At 40.4% G+C, this 25,779-nt stretch overlaps 1 pseudogene; it reads right to left on the bottom strand.

Moving 5' to 3' along the window:
* Positions 1-22,278: 22,278 nt before the first annotated feature.
* On the bottom strand, positions 22,279-22,809 carry LOC106735803 (ADP-ribosylation factor 4 pseudogene; annotated as a pseudogene).
* Positions 22,810-25,779: the final 2,970 nt, after the last annotated feature.

Genomic DNA, 25,779 nt, shown 5'->3' with positions numbered 1-25,779 from the left:
TGGGGAGGAGGAAGAACTGAAGGGTCAAACCTGTTCTGGCAAGTCCTGGCCTGAATGGACATCCTCCAGTGGGATCAGAGTAACATTTCCACCTGAAAGGAGGGAAAAAAAGGGGTGGGGGGTCCGCTAGATCTTACTGCAGTTGGCTGACTCACCCCTAAATAACAAGGAGGCGACTCAGATGTTGAAAAGACCACCTGACATCCTTTCCTCCCACACTCTAAATCCCTTTCCTTTAAAAGTGTTATGGGATGGCTTCTGTCATGATAGCCTTGTCCTTGGTGTTTTGGTCAAAGGATTGAGTGGAACATGCCAATAGTGTAAGGAAAGGGTAGTTTATTAAGTAAAAGTAAAAGTATACCCTTCAGAGGTAGGAGGAGGCCTGAGCAGACAGAGAAAATGTTGGCTCAAAAAAAGGCCCCACCAGTTGCATTCTGTGGGATTTTTTAATCTTGGTTGTGTGGGTTGATCATTGGCTTTGCCCATTGATTGTATCTCATTGGCTCTATCAAATGTGGCTGGGCTCACTGATTTCTCATTGGTACTTCATATGTGGCTGGGTTCACTGATTTATCTCATTGGCTATCTCGAACGTGGCTTAATCAGCTAGACATCCTCTGTTACTCTCTTGCCTACATTACCTTGGGTGGAAATTTTCTGCCCTGATAGAGTTTTTCTATCTAGCCACATGGGCAGATGCTCCAGCCCCCTTATCTGCTTCCATTTGCTAACTTTCTCCTGCCTCTAAAGTTTCTATCCTCCATCCTTCAGAGCTGATGCAACTCTCCAAAACTGGTCCTTTTCCTCTCTTGGAAAGTGAATAAGCCTTTTTTTTTTTATCCACTTACTCTCTGAATCTATGAGTATTTTCACAGCCTACAACACAGATCACGCTAATGAAACCAAGCAGGGATCCCCTAAAAATGATAGGCCCTCAGTTTCTCCTTCTGTTGAAGAAAAAATATGAATTTCTCAAACTGAAAATTAATAAGGGCTAAACTAAAAGTAAAATCTTTTCTAAGGGACTCAGAATACAGGTTCGTTTACATTGTAACAGCCCAAAGTAAGGAGTAAGATGTCTGACTCTGGTTATGGTAATGAAACGACACTGGCCATAAATGAGGGCCGTAAGACTTCTAAAACTCTCACTTAAAAGGGAAGATAAGATTTTAACCTTAACAGGTAAGATGTTTTGTGGGGTGGAAACTGCTAGCTGTAAGCACAAAGACCCCAGGCTGAAGGGCTCCAGAAACCTGAACAGAAATTTGAGTATCTAAGGCTGCCAATCAAGAACGCCCACAAGATGGGGCCAGTAGATGTCCTGGAGGTTAAGACAGTTGGATCCAGCAACGTCTACTGAGTAATTGAGTCCCAGATGCAAGGTTTGAAAATCATGCTAGATGTGTGTGCTTGCTGCCCAAAATCTGGAGAGGAGAAAAGAGAAGGGACTATTGTGTGACCATACCTTCCTGGAGGGAGGTGTGTAGGGAGGTGATTTCTCACTTTCCCCCTTTTCCTCTCTCTCTTTCCAGTGAGCACATGCACGTTATACTAAACGAACGAACAAACAAAATAATGCTTATAAGATGATCATGCCCTCTTGAACTAATCATTGATCTGCCTGGGGCCCCTGCCCCTAATTTTCCCCTTGAAAGCCCATGTGGGTGACTCAATGTCTTGCTTAACAATAAACCACATTAATTATTATTTCTGCGAAGTTATTTCTGTTGAAATGGGGAACATTTCAGAGAGGCTAGGCCTCTCCAGCGTGTGCTGCCTGCTTTCCTTGCCTTGCACATCGCAATAAAGCTATCTTTTCCTTCATCACAACAGTGCGCCTACAACTTGGTTTGTAGTGTTTGGGCGAGCAAACCTGATTTGAGTTCAGTAATGCTAACACTGACTATGGAGAACTGGGCCCCTTCTCCATCACTGGAGAAGTTCATCTCAAGGGATTATATATATATTTTTTAACTTAAATTGCTGCTGAATTCAAATCAAGTTAGTTTGCCCAAGGGCCACAAATCGAACTGTAGACGTGTTGTGGTGAAGGGAATTAACAGAGATATTGCCATGTGCAAAACAAGGAGATGGGAACTCATACTAAAAAGGTCCCATTTCTTTGAGAAGTTCCCACATACGCTTTTAAGGGCAAACCTAAGGGTAATGGTCGAGAAGCGTGGTCTCTTCAATGATTGGTTCAAGAGGGCACAATCATCTCAGGGGATCACTTGATTGATCTTAGTCAAATTTCTATTCTGGAAGAGCAAGATCTTCCAGTTTCTGGTGTTATTCAGCCTGGGGTCTATGTGCTCACAGCTGACAGGATTTATCTTGCAAAACATGCTAACTATTGAAGTTAATTATCTTTCTTTGTCACAAGTTTACCAACGAATGGATCAAGTCCACAATCTAAAAAGGAGGAATATGAGAATAAACAAAGCAAAATGTAAAAGAAAAGAAAAAAAACCTTACCTTTCCTTTAATGGGAAATTTCAGAAGTCTTATGGCCCTTACTCATGGCCAGTCTTGTTTAATTACCATAACCAAAGTCTAAAGTCATACTCCTTATTTTGGGCCATTAAAATGTAAATGAACTTTTCATTTAAAAACCTCTTAGAAAGATATTTTACTTTTAGTTCAGCCTTTATTGATGTTCAGATTAGGGTATTTTTTTTTCCTCAATAGAAAGAGAAACTGAGGGCCCAGTTAGGGGGTCTCTTTTCAGTTGGCAAGGTGAATGGCTCACAACCAGCAATAATGAAGAGACCTCTTAACTATTGTAATGGTTATCCTTATCATAAGTTTGTTTGAGCATACTGTTAGATCAGCATGAATGATCTTTAGGTAATTTCCCATCAAAAAATAAGGAGACGGATGGGAGATCTTTGGCCAGAAACCTCTGGCCAGAGCCCTCTCTTACTGGCAGCTGATACCCATAGATGGGCCAATAAGGTCACAGGGGCAAGTAAGCTAATCAAAGTACCCGCCATTCTTGTGACCCTATGCCTTCATTTCTCCCTATATAATGATCGCATCTCCTTGGTTAGGGGGAGCTGAAGCACCTCTGGCTTCAGACTCCTGGGCTTTCTTTCTCTCAATAAACTTTCCTTTTTCTCAAGACTGTGCCTTCTGAGTCTAACTTCAAACCTTAACACATACATTATTTATTTATTTATTTACTCATGTGTACACATGCACACACTTTTCCCCTGTTATACTGTATAGCGAAATAGTAAAGCAGACAAAATATTTTTAGAAACTGGGCCAACTTTGTGGCATAGTGTAATGGGATGCTCGAAGGAAGCTGGATACCGCATCGCGACTGTGGTTCGAATTCCCAGTCTTGTTGGCCTGAAACACACAGGACCCATGTTTGAATGCCCACAATTTGTTGGACTAGAGGGATGGAAAAGAGAATCACAGTGTGACTAGACCCTGTGGAAGGTATGTCTCTCTGTCTCTTGAACTCCTGCACTTCACCATGGATAAAAGGAAAAAACAATTTTTAAAAGATAAAATAAAAAGTAAAAATAATATTGACTTAAGAATAAACAAAAATAGGGGGTGGGAGGAACTCAAGAAAAAACATTTAACAGACATAAGAAAGAAAAGTTATATGTTGAGAATGATCCATAGACTTGATTAACATGCAATGCATGTATGCTTTGAAAAACCATATTGTAAGCTGTAAAGATCTGCAATGATTAAATGTAAAATGAAAAAATAAACAAAAATTACAACTGGAATAATTGCCTCTTATACTTCACTTTGGAGCGCACTGTCTTAGAGGGTGTGGTGGGGAAAATAAAATGAAAAAAACAACACATTTGGAGCCACTGGTTTTAGATCTTGGTTGTCCACTTATTCGCTACATCATCTTCTGAGTTACTGAGTTTCAGTGAGATAAAATAAAATCACAGATCAAGAACTCCCAGGTAGCTCCAACTTCCAGACTGATTCCTGGCTGAGCTTTGGTTTATTTTGGCATCAAATGTATTTTGATGAATATGCAAAGAATATTATGGCTTTCAGCAGTTGCAACCCAGAGAATGAAGGCCAGAAAAAAAGTAGAGTTGGGGAATTATATTTTAATACATAGGCCGGGGGGCATTTTGATTTTTATCTTTAAAAAGCGTTCTTCAGCTTTTAAGCCAATGTTTGGTCCTTTTTTTTTAAAGAGAGATTTTTTTTTTCTACAGGGCATGTGCACTCAACAGAGAGACAGAAAGTGAGAAAATTCCCCTAAGGGGGATGGCCACATCACAGTCACTTCTCTTCCATTCTCTTCTTGGGATTTTGGGCATACTTGCACACAAACCTGGTGTGAGTTTTAAGGTGATGTGAGTTTTAAGCTGCCAGGGCCAGCACTCAAACTGCGGTTGACTACGTGGGAGTCCAGTGACATAACCGTTATGCTGGTCCCCAAAGCTTGCTTTTTGGTTGTGAAAATTTCTCAGTCATACTTGTCACTGACATTAAGGACTGTTAGAAAAGGGAGGAGAAAGTCAATTTATTTATTTATTTATTTTTTGGAGAGGTTTTTGCTATAAGGCATATGCGCTCCCCAGAAAGACACAGAGAGACAGAGAGACAGAAAATGAGAAATCAGCCCCAGGGGGGATGGCCATGCTGCAATCCCTTCTCCTCCATTCTCCTCTCAGGATCTTGAGCATGCATGCAACCATGCCTGGCGTGAGTTTAAGCCACTGAGGTCCAGGACTCGAACCGTGGTCGGCTACATGGGAATTCAGCAACATAGCCAGTACGCTAACTGCTGGTCCCTAGAGAGTCAAATTTTCTTTATTTAAAAATGACTCTAGGCTCCAGTGGATTTAGCTTGCCTTTCAGTCACTTAGCTGTGAATTAAACCTTCTTCCAAACAGTAATTGAAACACCTTTCTGGAGAAACGGAATTTCGTCAGAGGAGTTCTGAAACAGAGGAAGGAGAAAGGCCAGGGCCTGAGAGGGAAGCCTCTGTTGTGCTAATGTACTCCAACAGGTGTGAGTGTTCAGTTATCCACTCAGGCTTCTCTTCTGTCAAGTTGTGGATGCTTATCAATTAAAACTCAACTCTCAGGGCTGGCGGGAGGCATGTTGGTCAAGGTGCTAGATCCCACATTGTCGACTACACGGTTTGCATCCCAGATGTGGTGGCCTGAGAATCATGACGGGCATGTGTGCATTTATGCCCAGAATTCTAAGCAGAGAATGGAGAAGACACTATAGTGTGGCTATCCCTGCTGGGAGATGGGGGGTAATTTCTCACTTTCCCTCTCTCTATCCTGAGGAGTACATGTACCCTATAGCAAAAACAAAAACAAAAAAATCCTAAAACTTTAAAAAACTCAACTCTCACATAGATATAAAAATAAACACATGCTAAAGATTGTACTTCACTTAAACTGATGATATGTAAAAGCCAGGTTAAAAGAATGTAAAAAAAGCAAAAACATATGGCGTATAGGAACACTTAAATAGATGTGCAAAAGCTTGGAAAACCTAGCTCCTTTTACATTGGCAGAGGGAAGTTAGTGGATCCTTACCAGACTGGGTAGAATTTGTATATCTATAGCAGAGAATTATTTTGCATTGCTATTAGCCCTACACAACATATTGACTTGTGAAATAGCTCCCAATACAATCTGATAACCTAGAAAGGAATCCTCTAGAGTCTTGGACAACTTGTAGATTTCCACCAAGCCACAAATTTATCCCCATTGCTGACTTTTGGAGGTCAATGTGGATACTGGAGTTGTCAGCACAGAGGCTATTGGCTTATTTGATATTCCCAGCCTCTCACATCTCCTGAATTTTGCTTTGATGTCTTAAAACTCTGGTAGCAAGCAAGTGCAAATCCCAAGCAGAACGCCTAAACAAATGGATCCCCCAAACTCCCGACACTTATATTTTTACTTTTCTTAGTTTCCACTATAGTTATGAACACTGCAGAGACATGTAAGGAGAGATTTTTGTCACATTTTTTCTATTACTAGTAATGAACTCATCTTTTTTTTTTTTTTTGGAGAGATTTTCACTATAGGGTGCGTGTATTCACCAGACAGACAGAGAGAGACATAGAGACAGAAAGCTAGAAATCACCCCCCAGGGAGGATGGCCACGCCGCAATCCCTTCTCCTCCATAATATCAGAGATCTAGCTAAAGCTAAAACTCCTTACAGAGCTATTCATAAGTAAATGTCATGTTCCATAGACTTTTAGATATTGCTTATTCCTTTTCATCAAACTGTGTTTGTTGTAAGGTTACCCGGGCTTAGTTCAAAGGATGACCACATTTACTCCTCGTTTAAGAATCCCTAACATCTCAAAATTGACTACCTCAATTCTTCAATTTAGCAGAGATCTGTCAGTCATCATTGAAAGTGAAGGACATGAGATGTGAGACTTTTCCCATTGTGTTGGCCGTTGCATGGTTTGACCAGTCTTGCTGATATGTTTTACCAAAACACCACCAAACAACCCTGTGCTACCTGCTCTGCCACATACATCTCTTGGGGAGTTATAATAATAGTAAAGGGAAAGAACTTTCTTACTAGTAATGAACTCATCTTTTTTTTTTTTTTGGAGAGATTTTCACTATAGGGTGCGTGTATTCACCAGACAGACAGAGAGAGACATAGAGACAGAAAGCTAGAAATCACCCCCCAGGGAGGATGGCCACGCCGCAATCCCTTCTCCTCCATTCTCCTCTTGGGATCTTGGGCACGCACGCACATGCACCCAGCATGAGTTTTAAGTCACCAGATCCGGGACGCGAACCGCGGTTGACTACATGGGAGTCCAGCGACATAGCCATTACGCTAACTGCTGGTTCCCAAATGAACTCATCTTTGGGTGCATTGTGAGAAGGCTGAAAAGAGGAAAATGAGGAGGGAGTAAAGAAACAAAAATAAGTTTCCCTCTACCTTTCATGGACAGACCCCTGTAGTAAAAGAAATTGCAAGATAAAAACACAAGTTTATTAACACATCTTGATCATATACACTTGGGAGATACAAATAAAAAATGAGTCTATCTGAAAGAGATGGTTTTGACTTTGGGCTTGAATATCAACTTTCATTGAAACAAGGTAAAAGAACACAGGGGGAGGCCGTTTATGGTGAGGTATCCAGGAAAAGTGTGTTTAACATGAGTAAAGTTTGTTATGCAGATTTAAGCCTGTATAAAATAATAATAATAATAAATTAATAAATTTCTAGTGATTTAGAGGCATATTCTTTTCTCTTCCTCATACAGAGAGCAGACACTCTTAGAAATGGAGATTTCCTTTATAGATAAAAATTTCTCTTACAGAAAGGTAACTTTTATTCTGTTTTCAGAGCTTCTCTGTCTGCGATTTCTCAAAATAACCAGCTTAAGTTAAGCCCTATGCCAAAAAGGTATATTCTGAGGTGGCATATTTAGGTCTTCTCCAAGAGCAAGATTTAGATTGGGCAACCAGCTGTGATGTGCCAGAAGGCTTGGCTAGGAACTACCTCCCAATTTTGTGCTTTTCCACTACTCTTTTTAGCCCATGTGAAGAGGTAGGGTGGGGAGGGTGCACAGAGGAGAAAACAGAGGACAAGAAAAGGTTCAGGACTAAAATGAAGGTTCTTTTGTTTTGTTTTCCAATAATGAAAAAAACATAAGAAATCACAGAAATATCAGAAAAAGAATTCTGAATACTTATCATAATTAAACTCAGTGAGATAGAAGAGAAAACAAGTAACAAATATCTGGGAATGAGAAAATCGTTCCATGACTTGAAAGAGAAATCTTATAAAGTGATAGAAATCCTGAAAAAAATTAAACAGAACTTCTGTAGTGAAAGAATACAATGCAGGAAATAAAACCTCCACTGAAAACATTAACAGATTAGACCATGTAGAAGAATCTCTGACCTTGAGACATAGTTTAGTCTAATCAAGCAAGAAAAATGTAAAAATAACCACTAAAAATGAGGGCAACATATGGGAAATTCTAGACATTATTAAATAGCCGAATATTTGTATTGTGAGTATTCCAGAGTTGAAGAGATGGGTAAAGGCTTAGAAAATCTCTTTCATGGTACACTAGTTGAAAATGTTCCAAATTTAGAGAAGCACACAGAAATCCAAATCCAGGAAATACAAAGAACCCCACATAGGTTTAATATAAGATCTCTCCAAGGCACGTCATAGTCAAACTGATAAAAAATTAAAGACAAAGACAATTTTCTAAAAATGACAAAAGAGAAATTCCAGGTTACTTACAAAGATTACCTCATTACTCAACTGAAACAATGCAGGGAAGGAAAAGAATAGGAAGACATATTTAAAACTCTCAAAGAAAAACCATTTCAGCCAAGAATACTATACCCTGCAAGATTATCCTTCAAATGGTAAGGAGAAATAAAATCATTCCCAGATAAAAAGAAGCTGAAAGAATTTGCCAGTCCTTTAGGAAATCATTAAGAGAACACTACACCTAGAAAATTAAAAGGAAATAAACAAAGCAAGAAGATACAAAATAAGTAGAAAAGAAAAAAAAAAAGAAGAAGAGAAGAGTCCATGTCAGGGCTAAGTCCACACATATCAATAATAACCTTGAATATTAATGGATTAAATTCTCCAACTAAAAAAAAAACAATACAGATTGGCATAATGGTTGGAAAAACTGGACCTCTCTATACGTTGCTTATAAGAAACACACCTCATTGACAAAGGCATAAATAGAATGAAAGTGAAGGACTAGAGAAAGTGATTTCATGCAAACAGAAATGAAATAAAGGTGGGAGTTATGATATTGAGATCAGACAAAATAGACCTTAAAATAAAAAGTGTAAAAAGAGACAAAGAACACTACATAGTTCTAAAAGAATTAATTCATCAAGAAGATAGAACAATTATAAATATTTATGCACTCAATGCCAGGACACCCACATGTGTGAAAGAAAGACCGCTAGATCTAAAGGGATATGTAGATTGTAACACCTAATTGTTGCATATTTTAACCACCATAACAGAAACAAAGGTAACAATCATATGATCATAACTATAGATGCATAACAAGCATTTGATTAAAAACAACGTCCCTTCATAATCAAGACTTTCGGCAAAATAAGAGTGGAAGGGCCATTCCTCAATATAATAAAAGCCATATAAAACAAACCCATTGTGAACATCAGACTGAGTGAGAAGGTGATAGCGTTACCACTAAAAACAAGACAAGGCTACCCACTTTCTCCACTCCTTTTCAACATAGTGCTGGGAGTCCTAGCCAATACAGTGAGACAACAGAATGAAATAAAAGACATCAGGTAAGAAAAGGAGCGAAACTGTCCCTATTTGCTTGGTCAAGACCAAGCTACTTAGTGTCAACCTTAAAAAAAGTCTGAGACATAATAAGTGAAATAGAAGTGTTATTTGAGCCAGGACTTAGGACAAATTGCCTGGAGTAGCAAATTGGTTTCTTAGACATGTTCTTAATCAAATGGCCACTGAGAAAGCTGCTTTATATAACAAATAGGGAGAGGAGAGGAGATTTGAAAGCTGTTGAGAAATTACATTGGTTCATTTAAAATGATGTAGGCAATTGATTGGCTATTCTTTATTCTTCACCTCATGACTTTAAGGATACTGGATGAAAAAATGGTGGAAGTCATGTTCTAAAATCTGTAATCTTTTGTAGCATCCATCAGTTTACTGTAAATTAAAACATGTCTTGGACCAGCCCTGTCAGGCAGTGGTCAAGCCCTATGTTGACTTCCGCGTGGTTTCCAGGGTGGTTTGAATCCCAGCCTGGTTGATTGAAAAACAAGCTCGGGGTGCGTGTGTGTGTGCCCCAAATCCCGACAGTATAGAGAAATGAAAAGGGATCATGGCATGATCATATCCCATTAGGAGGTACTTTCTCTTTCTTTCTCTGTGTCTTTGGATCGCTCTCTGGTGAGCACACATGCCCTCTGGCAACAAAAACCCAAATGATAGAACAATGTTTTAAAAAATAAAAATAATGCAAAAAACTGGTCTGTGTAATAACTCTGATGGGTGTGGGGCCTTCAAAGTCTCAGGCTTATGCTTACTCAGGCCTGTAACATTTTAATGGACCTTAAATTCCACAGACTGCTCTTAATTGTTTTTCTTTCCCTTAGGTAAACAGGTCAAACAGTAGACCACAAATCAGTGCTATCTAATTCCATTCTATCTTTCTAATGTTTATCTGTGTTGTTTAATTTTTCCAGTCAAATTACTTTCAAAGACAAAACAAGGAGAAAACCTCTGTCTTGGCTGAAGAAACATAGATGGATATTGGGTCTGTTGCCATCTTGGTCCAAAGGGCAGGCCTGGAATTGAGGCAGAGCTGTTGGCTCTTCTAGCTTAGAGCCAAAAGAGGTCTGTTCATTGGCCTCCAACTAATAGAATTCAAATTCAGAGCTTCTTTTTGTTAGGTTGAGAAATATGCGGCCCATGTCTTCCTATGTCAGACAAAATTTGGAGGACAAGGAGACAAGCTGAGCACAAGGTTTATTGAGAGAGACAGAGAAACGTCCCACAGATGGAACAGGCCATTGCCAAGGGAGTTGAGCAGCAATGACTCCTTCCCAGAGTCTCCCTTTTTTGCTTCAGACTCTTTGTTTATTCTAAAATATATGCCCCATGACCCATTAATTTTTTTCTTCAGCTTGTTCCTTATTTTTGTTTCTTGTAGGTCTCATGATGCAGGGAGTTACTTTGCATAATAGAGACATATTATCCCTCCTTAAAGTTTCTTTGTGCTCTAGGTTGGTTCCCTGAGCTATAACTGCCTAACTAAGGTCATAATCCCTAGCAACTTCCAACATTTGGGAAAAATTAAATCTTTCAGTGGTCAGCTTACGAAGCATTTTATTTAGCCCGAAACTGAGACTGAGACAGAAAATCAGCTCATAGCAGTCTGTCCATTTAATTTTTTAAAAAAAGAATTACTTATTTAATTTTATTTCTTCTTATTATTATTCATTTTTAAGACTTATTTATTTCATTTTATTTATAATTACTATTTTTAAAAATTTAACCACACACACACACACACACACAACTAGTGAGAAAGCAAGCCACTAGGTCTGGGACCCGAACTGCAGTCAGCCCTGTGGGAGCACCCTAACTACCATGCCACCTCCAGACCCTATTATTATTATTTTACAATTTGCTATAGGGCACATGCTCCCAACAGAGAGAGAGAGAGAGAGGAAAGAGAGAGAGAAAAAGCTGCCAAGCCCAGGACTTGAACCATGGTAATGTGGGGGGTCAGTGCCTTAATCACCACACCGTCTGCTGGCCCTGTCCATTCAATTTTAAGAAATGAGTAAAGCATGAGCTTGAGACCTCGGTTATGAGGTTATGGCACAAAAGGTATATATTTTAGTTTACATAACACAAACTGGGATACTCCAACTTACCTCCCCTCATCTCTTTATAAAAAAATTACTGAATTTTATTTATTATTATTGTTATTATTTTAATTTGCTATAGGGCACGTGCACTCACCAGAGAGAGAGACAGACAGACAGACAGAAAGAGAAGGAAGGCAAGAAAGCAAGCTGCCACATTCAATGCTGGAACCATGGTTGGCCATGTGGAAGTCCAGTGCCTCTACCACCATGCCATTGCTGACCCTACCTACCTTCATCTTGTCCTTTCATTTGTTAAAGAAGCCAGACTTTTTTTTCTTAAAGTGTACATCTCTATCTATCTATATATATGGGTCATGACTTTACCTATATATATTTCATTTACATTTAATCACTGTATATCTTTATAATGTACAACATGGCTTTTCCCAGCATAAATATAGTGCATATTAGTCAAGTAAAAGCTATTAGTGTATAAATTATCATCAATAGATAATTTCACTTTCGTGTCTGTTAAATGCTTTGTCTGTTTTTCCCATGACCCCCTCCCTCCCAGCCCCTACTACCCACCCACTAAGACTCACTCCTAAACCAGCCTTTTAGGCCACTGCTTTTTGACAACCAGGAGTCTGTGTCACCTGGCAATTTATCCTAAGCTCTGGCTCAAATAAGTTACTTCTATTTCACTAATTATGCCTCAGCTTTCATTTTAGGTTGACAGAAACATGTTCCACATATGTTTCATTCAGTTCAGTGTTTTTTGTTTTTGTTTATTTGTTTTAGTTTGATTAATTGAGCATGTGGGACCTGTCAGAACCTCAGAGTTGGTACTGTAGTAGCAAAAAACATTTGATAGTTTTCTTTGTCTATCGTGATTCACAGCAAACTCTCCTGTAACAAAAGATGGGTTAACAAGAGAAATTCATAGCAACTTTATGTAATGAAAGTATCATGTGACACAGGAGGCTTAAACAAACAAACATCCAGAGAAATTGTCCATTTTTTAGCTTAGAGTCCATGAAGAATGGACAGCCATATAGAAATATGATTGGACAAAGAACATGATCTAATGGCAATACATTAAAGGGAGAATCCCAAGGCCTGTGCAGATTCCTCTTGGTCTTTCTGTGTTGCATTTCTTCCTCCCGGCTATGGGAAGGACACCTCCAGAATGACGGTCTTCAAAGGAGAAGGGAGAGTCACCTTTTGGTTTTATGGCTTGCTTTGGGGAAGAGGAGTTCAGTTCTAGTTTTAAGGAAGGGCCTCAGGGAAAAGTCTGGTTCCTATGACTTGCTTTCGGGGAGAAACAGAAGTGGGAGATAGGAGGGCAGGAGAAGATCAGAGATAGTCTATGCTTCAGAAGATGCTTTTAAGGCCTTCCCATCTCCTTTAGTTCAAAATATTTAGCATGCCAGTGGGCTGTACTTTGGGGTTTGGTTTTCTGAACTTCAACTTTATAAAGACCATTTTAAATGGAAAACACTTGAGATTCAACAAATATAGAAAGAAGCTTTCTCAGAGAATTCTTTATCTCACTAAAAGCAGGACCCTCTGGGAAATGAGATAGCCATAAATTCCCTTTTCAGGGTAGTTCTTTGGGAGAGAGATCAAAAGTACACCTGCCATAAATTCTCTTTCCCAGGGAGTTTCATGGCCATGAAGAATATTGAAAGACAGGTATAAACAAATGTTATCACAGACTTTCTTATCTCCCATTTGTTCTCTTAAAAAACCATTTGTCTTTCCTAAAGACCCTACTTGTTCTGCTCGTAGAAGCATTTTATCCCTCTTCCCTACTAAGTTATGCCTATAACCCAAATTCTGAGCTTCTCATCTTTAGCACTCTTGCATATCTGCATGTTGCACGTGTAAGTATTTTTTTCTCCTGTTATACTGTCTTCTTTCATTTCAATTTATAGGCCCCATAACACAGTAGAGAAAAAAATATTTTTTCTTCCTAATGAACATCAGTTGTGTTATTTTAAACCATGCATAGTGCCATGTACTGGAGTTGATGTGTAGGGGAAATAACCCACAAATATCAATAAAATAGGATCCTCGTCTTTTAGGAATAAATGGAAAATTATTATGGGCAGAAATTGGTCATTGAACTAATAATAGCCCATTTTGAAGGGCCATCCTTTTAAATCCTGTTTGAAGGTCTCAAATACTGTTCTGATTTTGGGTCAAGAAGGCAGGTGGTATGAGGTTCAATAGAGGCACAGAATGTCAGGCTGAACCTGAATGGAAACAAGAGCGCTTCCTCAGCTGTGCAAACAGCAAATAGAGCCCAAGAACTCAGGCAGCCCAGAAGTTTGCCATTAATCTTCCCCCTTGAGGGAGAGCACTTGGTTTATGTTAGCATAATTGCACCTCCCTTTAATCTAGACTGCACTCTATTGAGAGATGTCCTAGGGTGCACACAAAGAAAGTGCCATCTAGTGTTTTTGCTAGGATTTATGTAGGGGAGGAAAAATCTAATTCTTCTATTGTCTAGATTCAATGACTAGAACCCATAAGTCAAACTAATAGAAGACATATTTACAAGAGAAAAAATAGTTCAAATTACAAATATATGCAAAAGAGCTCACAATGGAAAGCAAGGGACCAGATGGTAATAACATTGCTCTGCAAGGCACCTGGGATGGTTCCTGGTTCAAGTCCAAGGGCCTCCCTGAGTATATTAGGCATGTGTATGCCCATATTCTGGGCTAAAGGCCGAAGGCTGACGACAGGGGTGGATAGTGACTTCAGGACTGTGTTGGGAGTGCTGTCTTTTTCTTTCTCTCTTTCTTTCTCTGCCTTGCTTGATCATGGAAGAAATAAGTAAACTTAAAAAAATAATGTTCAAAAGGCAGCCAGATGATGGAGGTTTATATACCATATTAGGCTAAACAGAGGAGAAGGGCTTTGGGCTTCTGGACCAGAGAGGCAAGTCACGGGGAAAAAAGTGGGAGGAAATGTGGCAAAGTTAGGGTCATCTTGCTGTGGAGATAAGAATCTCTCAGGTAATCGGGTTGTCTTTGAGAGTAGCTTTCTTCCTAGTGTGAAGAAACTTTTACAAATGAACTATTACATTTATAAATGCAAATTTCCCTTACCCAAGGGGAATTTATACATTAGTTTTAGGCAGTTAAAGGGAAATCAAGTTTTTCCTTCATGTACTGGTTCTCAATTGTCCTTAGCTCACAATAATCCTTGTGCCAAAGTGTCATGACCCGTTGGTGCTGAATTCTGTACCCTTTACTTCCAAGCAAACTTCGACTCAGGCTAGAGTATTTTCTCAAATGATGATGTATTTTTCTGTGTAGTTGGATAGGTGGGCAAAGACGTCAGGTGTCAGGTGCTTCTCATTCTGGATTCAGCCCTACCGGGGTGTCTATCTTGTATTTGTATATGTTATGTTGCTGATATGAATTAAAAAATTAGCTCTGCTTGGGCCCATTAGAATTGGTGTCTCTGGGCATTGCATATACAGCATTTCGTTGGTGTTCAGAATGTTGGATAAGAGGCGCTCTCCAAATTGCAGAAGATATGATGGAGACCCTTCTTTTGACAACCTTATCTCACTGCTTTTGTGTTTTGCTGAGGAGAAGGTAGCTAGATTCTTTTCCTTTAATAAATAATAGGAGAAAATGGGTCTTAGAGAAAACCAGAAGGAAAATTACATGAAAACAAATGTCTGAGAACCCTTTTTATTTGGGGGGGGGAATTGATTTGGATAAAGATATCCTAATCAACACAGATTAAATTTCTAAGAAAAATCATTAATATTTCTCTCCACTATTTCAGCATTGGTATTTTGATTATAGGATTCAACTCATGCCAGAAGAAGCATGACATGGTTTGATTTTGCCCAATGCAAGTCTTGCTGGGAGCAGAAAATAAAATTAGGTACTAAAAAGGTGTCAAGGGAACCAGCAGTTAGCGTAATGGCTATGTCGCTGGACTCCCACGTAGTCGACCGCGGTTCACGTCCCGGACCCAGTGGCTTGAAACTCACGCCGGGTGCGTGTGCGTGCGTGCCCAAGATCCCGAGAGGAGAATGGAGGAGAAGGGATTGCGGCGTGACCATCCCCCCTGGGGGGTGATTTCTCGCTTTCTGTCTCTATGTCTCTCTCTGTCTGTCTGGCGAGCGCACGCGCCCTACAGTGAAAATCTCTCAAAAAAAAAAAAAGGTGTCAATACCTTAATGAATGAGAAATGAGTAAGTTCTTCTGGTGCAGGTACCATGTCTTATTCATCTTTATGCCCCCTGAAATGACAAGCCCAGGCATCTGTACATAGTAGATGATTGATAAAGGCTTACTGAACTGAATATTGAAGACAGGCGAGTCTTGATTTGATGCGTGCTCTTAATATTTCGAGGCTATTGTCAAGGACAATAGTCTTTTGGGGAATGTGCATTTACTCTTAATTTTAACTGCATTTCTGAAGGCTTATACATGGTTATTTAATCAACATGGCACAAGCTGCAAGGACATAGCTCATTTACATTCTGCTTACTTAAATTGGATTAAGGAGAGCTTACCCAGCTTTCTCTGTAATTAGTGAATAGCTAATACATTCAGGAATGAGACTTAGGTACTGGGGTAGAGGAGGGCTAGTTCAAGCCAAGTGGACATCTAACATTTTAGTGAGTACTGAGTACTACAGACACTTAGTGTAGCAAGTTATGGACTAAGTCTTAAATATAGATCTGCCATGTAGTGGCCAAATGGCCTGATGGGTAACTGATTGCTTCTGTGTCTCATATCCATATTTTTTTCACATTGAAGTTATGACCAGTAAACAACTGTGCTTTCTACGAATCTGGCGAAGTGCTTCTGTGGTCGTGTTTGGGTGAGTTATGTGGCAGAACAAAGTGGGTGGTGTAGACCAAAAAATAGTCACTTTTTTACTCAGGATTTCTTTTCACTGTTTCTCCAGACGAGAAAATAAATGTGGAGATTTGGGGGACAGATACAATTTCTTGGAAATACAGGTAATTGCTCCTGTTGCTGTGCTCTGAAAGTGCACCAATACTTGCTGGGATAGATCACGAAGTGACAGTACATTTCCAGGCTGTAGTGCTAGTCTTTATCAGAGCCTCAGAGGACAAGGAGGCTGAGATTGAATACGGTTGCACAAGAGCAGAGTTCTGAGACCATCACCTTTGCATATAAATTTTAGATCCTTTAATAACATGAAATGGTCTGGATATATTAAAATTCTGCATTAGGTACTTGCTGACATTAGACATTCAGACAACCATGAGAGAGGGAAAAGATGGTTTTCTCTCTATCCTTTCTAAGTGCTTAGAGGGCACTTCCTATAACAAAAGAAAAAAAAAAACACTAGTTTGTTTACATGCCTACTTCATGTTTACATGAGAGATATTTGTGAAACAAAGAGCCAATCTCAGAGATGGCTTTGAGTTCAGTCTTAAATTCTGTCTTCCCCTGGAACAAGGAAGCAAAGGTGTGGGGAAGGCCAGTAAGGGGAAAGTGTCCTGGAAAAGAGTAGTGGGGACCAGCAGTTAGAGTAATGGCTATGTCGCTGGACTCCCATGTAGTTCACCGCGGTTCGCGTCTCAGACCCGGTGGCTTAAAACTCATGCCAGGCGTATGTGCATGCGTGCCCACAATCCCGGGAGGAGAAGGGATTGTGGCGTGGCCATCCCCCTTGGGGGGTGATTTCTTGCTTTCTGTCTCTCTTTTTCTGTGTGCCTGGTGAGAGCATGTGCCCTGTAGCAAAAACCTCTCCAAAAAAAAAAAAAAAAAGAGTTGTGAACACTGGTAAGGTGGTTGTACGTTTATTGGCACCTTCTCCATTGATAAGACTCTGTAGTAATTTAGGGACCAGCAGTTAGCGTAATGGCTATGTCACTGAACTCCCATGTAGTTGACCACAGTTTGAGTCTTGGACCCGGCTTAAACTCACGCCGGGGGAGATCCCGAGAGGAGAATGGAGGAGAAGGGATTGCAGTGTGGCCATCCCTCCTAGGGGGGATGATTTCTCGCTTTCTGTCTCTGTCTCTTTCTGTCTTTCTGGCGATTGCACACGCCCTATAGCAAAAAACAAACAAACAAACAAACAAAAAACAAAACCAAAACCAAACAAAAACCCTCTCCAACAACAACAGCAACAACAACAATAAAGGGTCTGTAGTAATTTAGTCATCCTTCTTCATCCTTCTTCATCCTTCTTCATCCTTCTTCATCCTTCTTCACCCTTCTCTCCTGGCACTTATCAGAGACAACCTTACAAATGGAGATTTCCATCCTAAATTAAAATCTCCCTTGTGGAAGGATAATTTCTATTTGTTTTCAGGGCTTTTCCAATGTCTGCCATTTCAGAAAATAATGAATTCAAAATAATCCTTATGCCAAAAAGTCATATTTGTAGGTGCTGTAGTCAGCTCTCCTATAATGTTTTTTGTGTCCCTTATAGATTTTGAAGTTAAATTTTCCCACTGTTTAAAAATGTCTACCTTTGTTATTTAGTTCTCATGTGTAAACCTCAAATATGCAATTTAATCATCTGATAAAAATCTTCCTATTTTCTTTGGGAATACCAGAGCAGTGAGTCAGTAGGGGGTCCTGAAGAGAAGGGGAAGTGGCTGGGTCCCTGGGCTCATCATTCACTGGCATGCCAGTTATCTCTGCCCTGCGGATGAGCCAAGGAGTCCTTCAGGCAGAAAATAGGATCTTAGTGGGTGGCCTCCAAGAGTGCACAGACTTTGAAGTAGGAAAATGCGGCCTTAGAGCCTCATAGAAAGGATCCAGGTCTGTCTTCAGGGCCATGGTGGTACCAAAGAGGTGGAACAGAGTTGCAGACTTAGAACAGGATATGAAGACTCGTTTCTTCCCACTGCCACCCATCTCAGTACTTATAACCACCCACATTTTAAATTATCTTGTGGAAACTAAACACTTAATCTCATATCCTTGGCCTTTAATGCATTATATTTTTCTCCCTCAAGTATTTGTTTCCAGGTAAAAGCAAACCTCCAAAATGCACTTGCTTCTTCCTCGGTCCAGCTCTTTGCTTCTGTGTACCAGATGATGAGCAGATGAACTGGAGAGTGAAAAGCAGCAGGGACTCCCTGTAAGACGTTGCTCAGTGCGAGAAGAATGTGAGAAGGCTGCATCCAGATGTTGGGATTGCACCTATTGGGAGGTGCAGAACCCTCTCACACAGACTTTTGGGAAAATGAGGGGAAAATAACAGCTCACAGCAGCCATCCAGCCTGGTGGTACCCTTGAAGGGCAGGGCCAGAAATCCCTTCTGCAGCCAGAGCTAGTTTGAAGCTGGAGCATTTGGGTGGCCTGCCTGCTCTCCGGAGGCTGAAGAAATCCAATCACAGCCTTAGGCCCTATGTAGAGTTGCTCTACAGGCTATTGCTGATTACAAACATCATGTGACATTAGAAATGTCACAACTGTCTTTGGGAGATACTGGCCAAAACCAGATTCATATCAGCCTTTCAACTGACTTAACTTGAAATCACTTTGTCCCTGTATTAAAAGTAAAAACATTTATAATCTGATTGTAGCACCTACTTATTTCTTCAGAGAGTCTAATGGACTTTGCTGCAGATCTAACTGGACTCTGTTCATAATAAGAATTATTCATTTAGCTGTGTTCTTTGTTAAATCACACAAATACAGCATTGCAATTGCTTTCTTTGCTCTTGTCAGACTGTTTCAGATTTAGGTTTCTCAGCCCAGGGGGAGAGCGATGTGCATACAAGGGCATTTGGCAAAGTCAGTTTGAAAATGTAGAAAGGAGTGCTTCTGAACTGCAAGGTACTTCCTGTGCTTTCTTTCTGCTGTGGGTTGAGAAGACAAAGCTGCCCAGCCTGGGTATATCCTCACTTGCCAAATGAAAACGTAAACAGGCAAACAAATAAGCATAATTAAAAAAAAGTTAGAACAAAACAACAGGAAGGCCAGAAGCAATCTAATTTCAGTAGTATTTTCAGTAAATTAGTGGCCTGTGTATGTGGCAGCAGACACGTGGAAAAGATCAAGCTGACAGATGGGCACAGATAAGTCACAGGAAGACTGAGAAGGGTGATAAATATTACCTGCAGGCCATTTTTATCCCCCTTGTTAATTAACCGTCCTGCTTTTCTTACAACAACTAAGCTATTTCTGCTTTTACTCTGAAATTCTTTCTGTGTCAAACTATAAAAAAATGGATGAAGCGAAGCAAGTAAAGCAAAGACTTCATCTGGGCCAGAGTTAGGACAATAACTCAGATATCATAAAATCCAAGTTGTGTCTGATAATGTGTGCTGAAGTGTTACAGGTTTGGGGTCATTGTCTTTTTTTTTTTTTTTTTTATTCCATGGCTGGGAGTGCTCTCCAGAGAGACAGGGAAACAAAGAGAGAGGGAGAAAACAACTCTCTCCCCGGAGGATGGTCACATCAAAATCCCTTCTCGGGACCGGCAGTTAACGTAATGGCTGGACTCCCATGTAGTCGGCTGTGGCTCGTGTCCTGGACCCGGTGGCTTAAAACTCACGCCAGGAGCGTGTGCGTGCGTGCCCAAGATCCCGAGAGGAGAATGGAGGAGAAGGGATTGAGACGTGGCCATCCCCCCTGGGGGGTGATTTCTCGCTTTCTGTCTGTCTCTCTCTGTCTGACGAGTACATGCGCCCTATAGCAAAAACCTCTTAAAAAAAATCCCTTCTCTTCAATTTCTCCATCTTGTCAGGAGAGCATGCATACATATGTACCTGTTGTGTTTTTCAAGTCATTGGAACCTGATTCGAACTGCATAGTTGTCTATGTGGAATCTAGATTCCTTAACCACTAGGCTCTAGGACCAGCCCTGGGATAATTCTTTTCTCCCAAAGATTTATTTATTTATTCCATTAGTAAGAGAGACAGAGAGGGAGAGAGACAGGGAGAGGTACAGCACCCTCCAACTGTGTTCTGATGCTGTGATCAACTCCCAGCTTCAGCCATCTTGAATCGCAGGGACACATATGCTCAGCGTATTCAGGGAGGTCTCCAGACATGAAGTGGAATCTTCCCACGTGGATTTGTGCCATGGTGTGTTCTGTTTTACTTCTATGCCACTGTCTGTCCCCATTTCAGGATGATTTTAAAGGAAAAAGTCACAAATAGGGGCGGAGTGAGCATCAGGAAGTCTGATACAGCTACCTCTCACTTAATGACCTACCTATTTAATGACCATTGGGACTTATGACTAGTTTTCTTCTTTTTTTTTTTTTTGAGAGTTTTTTTTTCTCTTTGTTTTTGCTATAGGGCGCATGCGCTCGCCAGACAGACGCAGAGAGACAGAGAGACAGAAAGCGAGAAATCACCCCCCAGGAGGGACTTATGACTAGTTTTCTAGTGTGAGGAATCCCCTTTCTCAGTCTGTGCTTCTCAGACCACCCCTTTCTCGGTCTTTGTCTTACTCCCTCAGTAGGTTAGTATTCACTACATGAAGCATTCACAATCATGCAAGATTACATGTTCTGTTTACAAATTCGTACTTTATTGTGCATCCATAGCAGTGTTCAGAATAAATAAAAATGATGACATTGGTTTTTATAATTGTGTTGTGGCGCATCTTGTTACTCTCTGGCGCTTACCTACTGCATTCGTTTTTAAATTTGCTCTAGGGCAAGTGGGCTTTCTGAAGAGAGTCAGAGAGAGAGAGAGGGCAAGAGAGAGAAAGTGAAAAAGTACCCTTCATGGGGGACAGTCACACCACAGTCCCTTCTCCTCCATCCCTCCATCCTTTCAGGATTTGGGGCACACACACTCACATGCACTCAGTATGTTTCTCAAGCTGCTGGGTCTGAGACTCAAACCATGCAGCTGACCATGTAGGATCTAGCTGCCATAACCACCACACCCTGGCTAGCCCATCTAATGGATGTGTTTTGTATAGTTAAATTATATTAGTCTAGTGTGGAGTCACTTGACATCTATTGAAAAATACATACCCTATGGCACCACAACTCATCACACCTCTCCTTTAAGCTCCACCAATTTGCTGTAAGCTTAACCATTTTTCTTTCTTTTCTTCTTTTTTTTTATAGAGAGTTTTGCTATAGGGTACATGCACTTGCTGGAGAGATAGAGAGAGACACAGAGATAGAAAGCAAGAGATCACCCCTCAGGGAGCTGGCCATGCCACAATCCTTTTTCCTACATTCTCTTCTGGGGATCTTTGGCATGCCTGCACACACACCCATTGTGAGTTTTAAGCCTCTGGCTATGGGACTCAAACCATGGTCAACTACATGAAAGTCCAGTGACATAACCATTATGCCATCTGCTGGTCCCATCTTTCTTTCTTTCTTCTTTCTCTCTCTCTCTCTTTTTTTTTTTTTTTTTTAGAGTTATTTGCCTTGGGGAATGTGCACTTGCCAGAGAGAGTGACAGAGACAGAGAAAGTGAGAGGAAAAGAGAGAAATCACCCCCCTTCCTGGGACAGTAGCTATGCTGTAGGCCTTTCTCCACTTTCCTCCTGCATTTTGGGTGCCCACGCACATGTGTCCAGTGTGATTTTCAAGCCACTGAGTCTGGGGCTTGAACTGTGGTCAGCCATGTGGGAGTTTAGTGTTTTAGCTACTACACCATCTGCTGACTCCTTGACCAATTTTTTTTTTTTTAATATTCAAACCACATTTATTTAAAGGTGTCACAATAGCATGTCTAGACATTTAGGCCTATGAGAAATAAAATGAGAAGGAAACTTTCTTCCCAAGAATTTCTTAAAAATCAAGTACTTGCTAAATAACATTTTAACTGGTAAATGGTAATTGGCAACAAAATAAGTTTAATTGCTGGAATATTCTGCCCAAACCAGGCCTTAATAACCAAGATGGACACTAACTTTGTTGTAACAAGGCTAGACCAATTCTATCCAACACATTTTGGTTAAATGTACAGTTTTATTTAACATTTCATAAACTCATTTGACAGCCAGTCAGGCCCCTCATACAGAACAGTTCCTTGTGTAGTACAAGCGGCTTGTACATACCAAGTTCTATTACGAAGTGACCGAAGACCTAATGTATCTGTCATTTCACTGATGGCCATAGCATTTGGCAAATCCTGTTTGTTTGCAAAAATCAGAACCACTGCATTTCTCAACTCATCTTCTAGAAGCATTTTCTGCAGTTCTTTTGCTCCTTCCTGAATTATTTTATGATCATTCTGTCTATAACAGAATACCCTGAGTATTCTGGAAGTAAAGCTTTCAGACAGACCTTATTCTATCTTGACCACCAACATCCCACACTGTGAAGCAAACGTTCTCATATTCTACTGTTTCTGTGTTAAAAACCAATGGTAGGAATGGTGATAAGGCCCTCTCTTAACTTCAGTTTGTACAGAGCAGTCATCTTGCCAGCAGCATTTAATCCAACCATCAAAATGTGCATCTGTTTCTTGTTGAGAAAAGAGGGAGGAGATGGTGAAGCACATGACAGTAGTGGCACTTGCAATGGGAAGCAACAGGAAAGGCTCGACCAATTTACTTTTTTTTTTTTTAAGATTTATTTACTTAATTTTATGTATTATTATTTTTTAATTTATATTTTTTTTTTTTTTAACAAGAGAGAGAGAGAGAGAGAGAGAGAGAGAAAGAGAGAGAGAGAGAGAGAGAGAGAGAGAGAAAGAGTGAGAGTGTAGGAAAGTGAGAAAGTAAGCTGTCAGATCTGGGACTTGAACTGTGTCCTGCCATGTGGGAGTCCAGGGCCCTAAACACCACGCTTGATCTGTTGGCCCCATCAACCAACTTTCTTAATGACCCAGTTGTAGAAATAGAACTCTGTCATTAAATGAAGAGGACCTGTATAACAGTGATTGGTTAAATCTAAAATGAAGGGAGCAGGGTCACCACATGATCATCTAGAGTCACTTTAGTTAATCTTCTTTTTGTTTTTTAAGAGAATTATCTATTTAATTTTATTTGTTATTATTACTATTTTTTTAATTTGCCACAGAACACATGTGCTCACCAGACACACCACACACACACACACACACACACACACACACACACAGAGACTAGAGAGAGAGAGAGTGAGAGAGAGAGAGAGAGAATGAGAAAGCAAGCTGCTCGATCCAGGACTAGAACCACGGTTGGCCATGTGGGAGTCCAGAACCTTAACCACCACTCCATCTGCTGGCCCTACTTGGCTTAATCTTAAGCAAAATGTGGAGTCAGTGAGTGTGGAAGGTAGAGGAAAAATGTATTTGGGCAATAGGATGTTCATAAAACAGTAAGTCCAGTGAGTTTAGGTCCCATCTAGAGTTACTTTGGGTATACATTCTGAAGAAAGTCACATGGTGTGCTTAAGTTTTACTTACTTATAGCACTGACTTAGATAGACTGCAATTTCCTTCTTTAGGAAAAACTGGTCTATTTGGGAAATTTATCAGGTTCCTTAAAGTTTCAGTTTGGTAATGTGACATGTTAGCTTGTATGACTTCATTTTGTTCTGGTCCTTTTGGGCCTACAGTAGGAGCTTAGTTCAAAACAATGGTCTCCTAAAATTTTTATTTAACAGTTTGCATTTTTTTTTTCAAATATTCTCATAGTTTCCTCCTATGTTTCTTTTCTATTCCTAATCTGCTTTGGTTTCCCATCCTGTGTTTTTTTCCTCACTTTTATGCCAATTAGGTTTTTGCAGGGGAGAAAGCAAGGACATTTTCTTTCCCTTTTTTCAGTGTCCTAACAATTTTCTTGCTATTAATGTCTAACAACTTTCCAGCCCCAGGGAACACACATACCTTTCCTTTTCCATAAATTGTTGTGTGTTGTTCTTACTGCCCATTACTAAAAATACAACATGGTGTTATTGATCTTACTTTCTCTGTTTCTTTCTTTTTTTTCCTGATTAGAAGAATATTTACAAACTAATCAGTTCTAGCCTGTACCTTTTAATGGCCTGTATCTTCTAATGTCCATATGGCCGCCTAGCTGGGTCACTTAGTTGAAAGAACCTGGGCTTTGGCAACAGCAGACTTTGATGCATCTTCTGGGTTGGTCACTTATTAACTGAGTGAACTTGGGTAAGTACTTTCATTTTCTGAGTCAGTGTCTTCCTTCTTATAGTGACTCGTACCATATGAGTTTACTGATGGGTCTCAGAGAAAGGTAGTACTGGGACCAGTAGTTAGCGTAATGGCTATGTCTCTGGACTCCCACGTAGTTGACTGCGGTTCGTGTCCTGGACCCGGTGGCTTAAAAAACTCACGCCAGGCGTGTGTGCATGCATGCCCAAGATACCAAGAGGAGAATGGAGGAGAAGGGATTGTGGCGTGGCCATCCCCCCTGGGGGGTGATTTCTGGCTTTCTGTCTCTCTGTCTCTCTCTGTCTGTCTGGCAAGCGCATGCGCCCTATAGTGAAAACCTCTCCAAAAAAACAAAAAAAGGTAGTACATAGATCGGTCGGTACCTCATTTTATTTCTCTGATAGCAAAAAGTAGGAAGTCATGACTGGTCGAGGGGGTTCTGGGTCAATTATGATTTTCCCTTCTGTAGAGTTTATGTCTTTTTCTTTTCCTGATACAAAGAAAACATAACTGCTGACTTCAAAGGAGAACTTTTTGTTTTTGAAATTGTTTTGGTTAGACCCAGTTCTTTAATAGGGCATTTCTTTAGTCAGAAAAATCTAGGTTTGCAGTCTCAGGATCCAGAAGGCATCTGGTATACCTTTCTTGGTATTCCTGTTCTCTCGTTTTATTTACATCTCTCAGCAGGTTGTGGGTTGTGGATGGGAGAGAAGAGAGGTTGATACTGGAATTCCTTTTTCTGAGCATTAGCTCAGGAGTTGTGCAGAGTCAATGAGCAATAACAAAAATTCACAGAGTATTTGCCTACTTAATCTTTTAGATCTCTACCAAGGATCTCCTCTCAGAGAAGCCTTTTCTTTTCTTTTCTTTTTTTTTGGGGGGGGGGAGAGATTTTCACTGTAGGGCACGTGCGCTCGCCAGACAGACAGAGAGAGACATAGAGACAGAAAGCGAGAAATCACCCCCCAGGGGGGATGGTCACGCTGCAATCCCTTCTCCTCCATTCTCCTCTCGGGATCTTGGGCACGCACGCACACGCACCCGGCGTGAGTTTTTTTTTTAAGCCACCGGGTCCGGGACACGAACCGCGGTCGACTACGTGGGAGTCCAGCGACATAGCCATTACGCTAACTGCTGGTTCCTTCAGAGAAGCCTTTTCTGACCATACAATCCATACTGCTTCCCCTGGCCACCCCATAGTCATTATTCTGTTTCATCTTCATCATAACTATCTCAAATAACTTGCTAATTTTTATGTAATTTATCTGTTCTTCCCATGAAAATGTGAATACTATGATAACTGGAAACCTATTTACCTTATTTTCTGTTATAGCCTCATTGTTTAGAGCAGTGTACAACAAAAGTAGGGCCCCA

The sequence above is a fragment of the Tupaia chinensis genome, unplaced genomic scaffold (assembly GCF_000334495.1).
Source record: "Tupaia chinensis unplaced genomic scaffold, TupChi_1.0 Scaffold000532_1, whole genome shotgun sequence".
NCBI lineage: Eukaryota > Metazoa > Chordata > Mammalia > Scandentia > Tupaiidae > Tupaia > Tupaia belangeri.
Note: the sequence above shows the minus strand (reverse complement) of the source record. Positions and strands in the feature narration are given on the sequence as shown.